Here is a 10,815-nt window from a genome sequence, read left to right as displayed (position 1 = left end):
CTCCTACACCTTGGCTAATGCTCTAACCACCCACAGCTATAGGGCAAAATCTATCATTGGTGATGCTGCCACTTTTTGAAGAGAAAGCAATGCACGCTGCTACATTTGATGTGGAACACAGTTGTCTAAGAATATCCCTATCTGCTATTTCCTACGAGCATCTACAGGTAATTTAGATGGAAAAAGAAGAAATATTTAATTTGTGGCTCTTGAATATGCACTGAATCTCCAACTTCTCCACTGTCCTGTTGATCCACTTTTGGTTACTCACTGAAGGAAGACTTCAGGCTCCTGGAAACCTTGCAGTTCGATATGGAAATTATTTGCAGAAATGAGGCAACCTTGGACTGAAAAATATTTTTCAGGATATCAGGAACTTAACTTAAACATTAAGCTACACTTCACTGCTGTTCTAGATCTAGTCCAGAATGCTCTATCATGGGTGCAATTCTTACCTTGTAATCAGTTCAGAAGTATACTTGGAAGCAAAGAAGTTCAATAAAATAAAACCATGTATTTTTTCATACAGATTTGAACATTGTCTTCTCTGATAGGCATATGATTTTCCAAAAAAAAGCAGGTAATAAAATAAAAGCAATTAATACAATAATCTATAGTTTTGCCTCATTACATAAATATATCTGATAGGCAGCTCTCTGTAAACTTCAAAATGCAAATTTTAAATCTGTATTTCCACTTTTCTCTTTGAAAAAAAATTAGACTTCACAAACTGAACTTACATACGGTTATTCCTAGGCCAATGCAAGATTAGACAAAGCAGCCTACTTGGTAGTGCTCAATAGTGGTCTTGAAAATCCTGAAGAATATAATATAGACCAGAATTTCCTATCTGAGCTTTAAATTTCTTTGCTTCTACACTTTAGTCAGACCCTTAACTTTATTTAGATGTTTTTTGATTGCATCTATAAAATATTTAAGATTTAATATATACAGCATCATTATCGTACACTGCAAGAAGCATAAAAGCGTATGAAAGTAATAGCTTCCTTGATATACAAGAGGATTCATATGTATGAATTGAATTTTTCTGTATTCTATGAACTCACATTTCATGGAGAGACCAAATTTATAGATAGGGAAAATCCCTCAACCAGTTTCAACTTCAAAGGAGCTTAACATAGAAACATGAGGTATGTGTGGTCCTAGTATCACCTTTGTAAATTAAATTTCAAGATGGAGATCATTAGAGAGTATTGCTTGCAGGACTGATTTTTTTTTAAAAATGTTATAATTTAATTTTTAAATCTGAGAGTTTGTTTTTTTCTGTGCTGTTTCAGAAAGTTGCAGTCCGTGTTACAGAATAAAGCTTTTTAGATAGCTGTTTAGCAATACAACAAGCAATTTGAGTTAAAGAATGACCACTTTTGGTCATCAACATATTAGTATCTTCTAGACTTCTGTGACTTAAACCTTCCATTAAAAAATGCACTGCTAAAGACACAAGCATTTAAAATTGATTGTCATTAGCATTGTTAAAAAAATCCCCAGTATTTGTAGAAGAACAATACAAATGACCAGTATTACACAGCCCTTTTGGGGTACCTCCATGATTCAAATACCACCCACGTATAAAGCACAGTAGCACGCAAAGACTTTTAAAAAAGTGATCGTACAGGCTAGGTTTTACTGTTTGAAATACATTTTTGAAGAGTTATTCCTGTATTTCTCTCCAGTGCTTACGTAGAATGGCAACTGGATATGTGTTGCTTTACTGCTCTCCCTCAGCATGTCAGCAAGAGAGGAGTTTTGTTTGGCTACAATTCCTTATCTAAGGAAAAAATTTGCTCAAGTAAAATGACAGCAAGGTAATGTTGAGGTCAATTAAACTGTCCAAAGGCATTTTTGGAAATTTGCCATTTTGAAAACTTTTGCAAATATATACGGGTATAATTAAAAATCAAATCCAATATAACAGCAGAAAATGGTGCCTAAAGAAGAGCGGTGGCTATAATTCTTCATGAGGGTTCCTTTCCCAGACAGGCTGCAACATCATTCCCAGCTAATGTGGTAGCAGTCAAGCCTGTAATCTATCTGGGAGTCTTAGTGGCAATACAAACAGGCTATATTCTCCCACTCTTCTTTAAGGACATATCAATGTGTATTTAGTTAATAAAAAACAGGATTCCTTCAATTTCACCCCACCTGTCCAGGAGATTTTTTATTTGGCATGAAGCATGATCGGTCCGGTTCGGAGCCATCCAGGCTGATCTCTTGTTCCTGATCTATCAGTTTGGATACACAATAAAACACCACTTGCTCAGTCTGCCCTCAGCTGTTACTTTTGAACCAGAGGGCAAGGGAAAGTGTGCAAAAAAGTGTCAGAGGTAATATTTACTAGAATGGTAATACCTTCAAAAACATGAGTCAAAGCAATCAGGTTCTGAATGCAGTTGCCCGCAGCTTCTTGTTTTGATCTCTGCTTCAGCACTTGAACTGTAACAAGCTTCAGTTCAGGACTAAAGCATCTTACAAATCAAAGTTGTCTTGAAAATTTTATTTGGAGTTTGACCTTGAAAATATTATTTTCCTTGGTACTTACACACACACTTCTTTCATAACACCTGCACATTACAATTATGCCCTTGTCAAAGAGGAAAGGAACAGGAAAAAAAGATTTTTACCAACATCATAGTCATCCATTAAAAAAAAAAGTCATAAGGTCTCAAAAAAATTCAAGTGTGAAAACATCTCAAAATAGTATCTCTTACCACTCGTGTGTTAACTCCCAAACTTATACACTTAGGAACACAAATTATTTAGAGAAGGAAATAAAAAAATAAATAAGTAGATCAACCTTGCAACTTTGTTCTAGACCTTTACAATGTACAAACTGTGCAAATCTGACCTTTGCTATGAGAGAAAGCATAAAACAAAATACAGTCCTTGCGTTAGTCCTTGGCTGCGTGGCAGACCACTCCTTAGCACAAGAGGGAATTTAGTGAGTCTTCCAAACACAGTGCAACCTCCGTCGGCTGCAGCCACACACACGGCCAGCCAACTAACCCACAATTTAGGTATTTCCATAAGTTCTTGTCAGTGTGCACAAATAGTGTTATCACCTATAATTGACTACAGGACTTCAATTATGCTGGTAAATTTAGCAATAATTACACATCTTTGCCACCATTCAGGAATTACCTCCCAGGGCATGAAATCTGTTTATACTCATTTCCAACAAATTCAGAGTTCAGTGTGTTTGCTCAGCTATGCAGTTCATTCGACCATAACGATCTCATTCGTTACATGAAGTGCTCCATGAAAAAGTATCCTGATCCACTCACTCCTTGGTTTCTCAAAGAAACCAGTGTATCTAAAGGACAGTTTGGCACAGAAAGAAAAACATCTCTCTCCTAGCACAGCAGAACTTTCTCACACAAAAAAATAATTTCCACTGGCATAGGAAATGGGTTTTGTGGTGGACAGAGTAGCTGCTCAGAGAAATCTAGGATCATCTTAAATTCATTCCTTTCTTCATTAGGCTCACTACTTGTCTACCTCAACCTTCCTGCCTGTTCATTTAAAAGAATGTTTTGGAGCCTAAGAGCTTGTATAAGCTTGTATAAGCTTGCTAGTGCTCTTAATTTCACTCCTTTATTAGGTCTCGCATTAGCAAGTTTCCTCAGAGAAACACTGTGCTGCCGTACCCCTGCTACACTGCTCCCTGGCATCTTCCCTCCTCCCCTGCACACATCCCCTACGCCACAGGAAAGGGAGAGCAACACCACAGCACCTGACACATGCAGATGAACCAAGAGCAAGGAAATACAACCTATTATCCAAAGGGAAGGCTGAAACAGGGTATTGGAGGAAAAGGGAGTGCTTACATATACCACACAGACTGTGTAAACATCACTCCAGGTGAAAACTATTCACACCACTACATTAGACTAAGCCCCAGCTGGGCGACCCTTGCCCGTTGCTGTGGCCATCTCCCCCTTCATTCCTTGTTTCTTAAGGAAACTGACTAAATTATTAAAACTAAAGCCAATTCCTGATATTGGTTCCATAGAATGATATGTGAATAATGATAGAATAGTTTGGCTTGGAAGGGGCCTTTAAAAGTCATCTAGTCCAACACCCCACCCCCCCACCCAAAATGACCAGGGGCATCTACAACCAGATCAGGTTGCTCAGAGCCCTGTCCAACCTGACCTTCAATGTTTCCAGGGATGGGGCATCTACCACCTCTCTGGGAAACCTGGTCCACTGTTTCACCACCCTCATTGTAAAAAATGTCTTCCTTATATCTAGTCTACATCTACCCTCTTTTACTTTAAAACCATCACCCCTTGTCCTATCGCTATTGGCCCTACTAAAAAGTTTGTCCTCATCTTTCTTATAAGCCCCCTTCAAGTGCTAAAAGGCTGCAACAGGGTGTCCTCGGAGCCTTCTCTTCTCCAGGCTGAACAACCCCAACTCTCTCAGCCTTTCCTTGCAGGAGAGGTGCTCCAGCCCTCTAATGATATTTGTGTCCCTCTTCTGGACCCGCTCCAACAGGTCCATGTCTTTCCTGTGCTGGGGACCCCAGAGCTGGATGCAGGACTGCAGGTGGGGTCTCACCAGAGCAGAGTAGAGGGGCAGAATGACCTCCCTCGACCTGCTGGCCACGCTTCTTTTGATGCAGCCCAGGATACGATTGGCCTTCTGGGCTGTGAGTGCACATTGCTGGGTCATGTCCAGCTTTTCATCCACCAGGACCCCCAAGTCCTTCTCCTCAGGGCTGCTCTCAATCCCTTCATCCCCCAGCATGTATTGATACTGGGGTTGCCTGGTATATAATACCTTTTGCTATAAAAACTTTGCAGAATAAAACCTTTTAAAGCCTGTCTGGCAAACATAACACAAGTGCTTGCTGCTGTTATAACAAAAAGTATCTCACCACATAGCAAAGATAAGCAAGGAACACATGTAGTACTGGAAATTGCTTCTCATTGCAGCAGCACCTTTGGAAATGAACTCATTCTTCTTAAAAACTTTTCTCCACATCAAACACTTGTTGGGAGTGCTAGGGCTGCTCTTTTAGGAAACATAACCACCTTTGCAAGACCTAATTTCTCTGTGACGGTAAATTAGTTTAATTCAGGAAATAGTCTAGTGGAGTTGGGGATTTCTTCGTCAAACAAATGAGTTAGAGACTTGAGTTTGCTAAATATTGCCTGAGAAAGCGTGGCTTTTGGATGTAATGCTTTGTACAACAGAGCATCACTATATTAAAGGAGAGAGAATAACATCCCACGAGTTCTACCGGAGTTGGCAATTTGTTAAGCTTCTTATTAAACACTTACAAAAACTGGAATGGCCTCTTTTGGGGAGTGGAATTGCTTCCTGCTTACTTTTGTTACACTCTGTTTTGTTCGGTACAAACCTCATCTGAAGCAGCACATAGCTGAGGTTGGGATTTCTGAATGAGCTGAAAAGACTGACATCTTGCTGAGATACAGATACTTCAGTGAGAGGATTTTTCATGATGGCATATCAAACCACATTATTTTCATTTGCTCTAGACAATAGCAGTATGCAAGAGAGTAAAGACAATTTATTTGTTGCGTATCAATTTGCATAGTCAAGATTATCACATACATTTAAGATTTTAAAACACCGATCTCTGAAGGTCGTAACATTAAAACCACAGCTTATTTGGCCATCACAAACTTAATTACCCCAAATCATGCCACTTATGGAAACACTTATTTAGAAGATTATTTTCATACTGGCAATTTAGGTCTCAGTCAGGATTTGATTTGCATTCCTTCTTTAACTTCAGGGAGCTTACGTTTCTTCCCCGTCTTACCCTGACACATTTTCCCCCCAGCCCCTGGTTGATTTTCAAGAGCTGTAAACTAAAAGCTACCATGCAAACAATTCTGTTGATATAGGAGTAAAAGTTAACTCACTTTTCATCAGCAGAGTAACAGGATAGGCAACTGGATACACACATGGTCTGACAAGTAGAAAGGTCATTTTATTGGATGTCTTCTCAGGAAAAAAGACGACTTTTAAGGGGGTATTATATAGGCTTGATGAAAACATTTCATACACAAACCCGTATTTCTGATTGTTTCGGTAGCCTGTGCAGTGTTTATTTGGACAGTTTCCCAGGGATTTCCTGCTTTATTAAGGAGACCGCATCCTGGAGCGTAGCGTTTACATAAGTTACCTACGCGATTAAATGAGGTAAGTAAAATACATGGAGGAAGCCTCTGATACCATAGGCATTATATTGAAAAAAGTCTAGTTTAATAAGGAAAGATTAACAACAAACTTTTTCCTTCTTTAGCTATGAAGACTATTTTTAAGCCATCAGGAAAACGTCGTTTGTACATACACACCAGAAAACTTAAAGCTTAGTAAGAAACTACAAAAAAATTAGGTGTATTTACCATACACTAAGAATTACTGTGTTTTAGAAACTTGGACTAAATGGAGACACGAGTGTAAAAGCACGACCTGGCTACAATGGCTGTTGGCAAAACTCCTAACCAGAGTTTGGGCCCCTGACAAAACTTCAGATGACTAAATATAATTTTACAAATTTTTTTACTGAATTTAAATTATCTTCTCATTGTTTTAGGATGTTAGAAATACCACCAAAGATCAGCACTTCCAGGTGAATAAACTTTCTTTCTGTAAAACTCACTTCTTTTTAACCATTTCAGCCAAGCACCGCTTAAACTTTTGTTATAAGGGAGTGAGGAACAATTTAAGTGTTTTTTCAAAAAAGGTTAAAACTCAATAAAAATCCCTAAACCTACTACTGCATTTGGTACAGGGCTGTTTAAAGCATAATTATATATTACTGAATGCTGAGAAATCCTCCACTTCCTATTTTGAAGCACTTAATTTAAAAATACCATTATTTTTCAAAGAAACTAAATGTCATAACCAAAAATTCACAAAAATTATTACAATAGAACACATTGCTTAAAACCTAAATAACAGATAGCCATACATAATACTGATAATATACCAGATAGTCACAAATGCCACCAAAAGCAATTTGGGTATAATTTCTATTGTTTTTATTTTTTTGTTGTCTTTCATGCTATTCTTCATAACTCATACAATAATTTGAACTAATCCTAACACAAACAAAGCTGTAGTTAAAAGGATGCTGGTTCTCAAACCCAGATCTGTAGAAGGATGGCTTTAACTGATACTGCCCAAATCACCCATTTTGAGTTCTGTGTACTGCAACAACCAGCAGCAAACAGAAGAAAGTCCCCACTGGACAATTTTGCAACACTTCAGTGCTTTTACCCAGTCAGAAGATAGCAAACAAAGTGAGGCTGCAGGGGCAACACAGTTTAGGAAATATGAGTAATACGACATTTCCACATATGTTAGAATTTTTGAATTGATCTTACATACATAGGATGGTTCAAGTTGCCTAAATGGAAACTCTTGATGATGTTTAGATGCTTCAGGCTACCTGAATTTTCTGTACAGCACTGGCAGGTACAACATAGCACCGACAGGAGGGAGACCTGTGTTTCTGGAGTGGCAGCGTATCCTGTCACCCACAATGGTATTAGGTTAATGTTAACAAGAATCAACTGAATTCCAGCAATCTGTTCTCCATATATCAGTTAACTGTTTGTCCTTTTAATTTTTCTGCCAAATATTAGATCAAGCAAATCCCTTCAGGACAAGAGAAATACTCTGCTATACGCCTTAGGCACTGCAGTAAGCAGCGGTGCTCAGCAGACATAGGATATGCTCCATGAATGTACCTTTTATGTTCTCCAATAATAACAACCATTATGAACGACTATTTCGTTCACGTGCTGAGTATCATGAAACAGCCTTTAACGTATCACTGCTGCAAAGAAATTATGAAAAGTTCTTGCCAGTCTTGGCTGACATTCAGCAGATTACTGCATCCCTTTGCCTCAGTTTCTCCATCTGTGGATCTGGCCACATTTGTAAGAAACCAGGAACTACAGACAAAAAGCACTGCAAGATGCAAAGCAGTTTTTGAAAACATCTTAAGAAGAAGTGATTAAGAGCTCGCTCATCATCACAGAGTGGGTTAGTATCTGCAACTAGTAGCAGGTCTGCAAAGTAGCAACTTTGCTTCCAAGCCACTTGTCAAAGAAGTACTATTGTTAAGAGGGTTCCTTACACAAGCCATAGGTTTTCCTGCCCATCACCCTTTGCATATCTTCATTTTGTCTATTGGCAAGTGTTGGTGTAATTGCAATTATAAAGGGTTTCTTTAAGTGTCTCTAGCTTTCACACTTTTCCCTGTCTACAAACAGAGGTGCAAGGCAGAAGGGTACACACTCCTTGGTAAAGTTCACCCTTTGAACTCACCACCCCATTTTTCCCCCTTTCTTACGTTTATCTGATCTACTTGAGATGCAGTTATTTTGCTAACTGGCTTAAGTAGGAGCCCAGCTTATTGCATTATACAGATATTCACATATGGAAGTGACCACAGGCCAATTACCTCTTCAAATAGACCAGGCATGTTTATTTGTATGTGTGATTCCATAAACATGAGAAGACTGGAGTATAAGTTTGTATTGCCAGCAGCAATTTTGTCTGCTTTCACAGTAGCAAAACAGAACCACACTTAAAGCGTAAGAGACCAGAGAACTCCTGCCTTTGGAGTATAGTAAAAAGGGGCCCCAGCTCAGCAGTTTGGACACTGAGTGGCAAACACCATCTGTATCCTTTTCCCTTCCATAAAAGGAACTTTTATAGGAGTGTAAAGGAAAACAAAGAAAGATTACTACCAGTAGTTATAAATACTCAAATGAATAGTTAATCATCCAATAAGAATGTGAATTCTCTCAAGACATTGTACTACGGCAAATTAGTTGAAAACACAAAGCTATTGAACAAGGGTGCTCCAATAAGCAAGTGATAAACTCAAAAAGCCAAACAAAAATCTCTCCCTAGCCCAACTTCACAGCTGTTATTAAAATACAACTAGGGAGAAAAGCTTAAAACTACTATTTTTATTTTGCTCATTTTACTTAAGCTAATCTTGAATTTCCCATATTTTCCCCTTTTGGTCAGAAAAGCTGAAGCACAGCAAGCATGCGTGCATGGGATTTGCTTACAGAGTTCTGAAGCCAGTAAATTGTGACAAACACTGCTGGGGGCACTTACGAAAGCCTATCTTTTCATGCTGTTTTCAGTTAGCCAGCCCTAGAAATCAACATTGAGAAGAAAAATAAACATAGTTCTGACATGTACAGTAGCAAGAATTAGCGTTGTATCCAGACAAGGAACAAGCCATTTAAAACAGAAGGTAGTGGATTAACCATCCTAACAGCTTAAACTGCATGTTTATTCAAGCTGCGACAAGAAGTCAGCCAGCAAAGCAAGGGCCCGTCATTGTGAGTTTGTGCTCCACACAAACAGTTTGAACAGCTATAAGTTCTTTTTTGTTTAGGGGTTTGTTTGTTTCTAAGTAGAAAAAAAGAAGAGGGAGAATATAACTGACCCAATTGGAAGCAGTAGGCTGGTATACTAACTGCCTCTCTAGCCATACGTGAACCATCAGCACCATCAAGAGGCAGTGAATGGTTAGTCATCTAACAAAAAAGCAAAAAGCACATTTGGAACATTCATTTCCCCCTCCCCCCCCCCCCCCCATCATATACATGTAGTATACAGATACAGAGCAGCCTACGTGTACATACACATGTACGTACAAAGACACACAATTAGGCACCTGGATGTGCAACATCACCTGATCCTAAGAAATTCTGTTCTTATACATCTGTTGACTTCAACTTCCAATTGAAAACATTCTCGTATCTTGACTGTGGACGCGAAAGCAAGTCAGTGCTTGGTTCAAGAAAGGTAGTTAAAGCTTTTAATTGGAATCATACCTATCGAGCTACATATGGCTTGTCACTTACTGTTACCAGGTGTAAAGGCATGTGCATTCTGAAATAAAAATAATAAAAGACAATGAGCATCCAGGGACAACTGTCTGAACTTAATTTGATATAATCCCATTTAGCTTTCTAGTTTAATTTTTTTTTTAAGATTTAATTTTTTTTTTAAATAACCTTACTTGCTTTCTGAGGAAACTTGATGTTTTCCAGAAAGTTCATTTTTTTAGTCTTTTAAGACACCACTAACTGAAAGTAATATAAAAAAAACCCAGACCAGATCCCTCAAAACAATTGCAAGCAGTTTATGTGCCATCTCATGTAAATACTTTTCCTAGGGATTACTCATTAGGGCAGTTGGGATCTTGTGTTGTTTAGCACAAGGTACAGTTAAGTTCTTGACATCTCAGTCAACCTTTAAAGTTTATCAACCAGAAACTCCTTCCCCCTGTACCTCCCCTCATGCTACAGCCTTTGAAGGCACATCAGTAAAATCCTCCTGAAAAAAAAAAAAAAAAGTATAAATTAGGCCATTTCAGTAATTTCAGCTCCTAAACCAAGGAAATACAAATTTTAAATAAGTATCAGCATGCCTAAGGTTCTACACCCAAAGTGGCTTTCATTCTTAGGACCGAAAAAAAAGCCATGCTAAGCAGTCACAATTTAAAATCACGCACTGAAGTCTGGATACCCAATAGCTAATCTTGAAAGATACCATCACTTTGAACATGTAGCAAATTTATTCTAAATGTTACTCCCTAACAAAAGATCAATGCTGGTAAGATTTTGACTCTATGTACCTACCCCATTGCCCCTTGATTTAAAAATTATCTCCCAATTTAAAATTAAATATATAAGCATACAAGCATTTCATCCCCACCTACCCAGTTCCAAGGTATAGAAAAAGTATTAAAGGAAGGATTCCATGATTACCAGTTTAGGA

This window comes from Platalea leucorodia, assembly GCF_965183815.1.
Source record: "Platalea leucorodia genome assembly, chromosome: 3".
Classification (NCBI taxonomy): Eukaryota; Metazoa; Chordata; class Aves; order Pelecaniformes; family Threskiornithidae; genus Platalea; species Platalea leucorodia.
The sequence above is the reverse complement of the archived record's forward strand: the minus strand, read 5'-3'. Positions refer to the sequence as shown.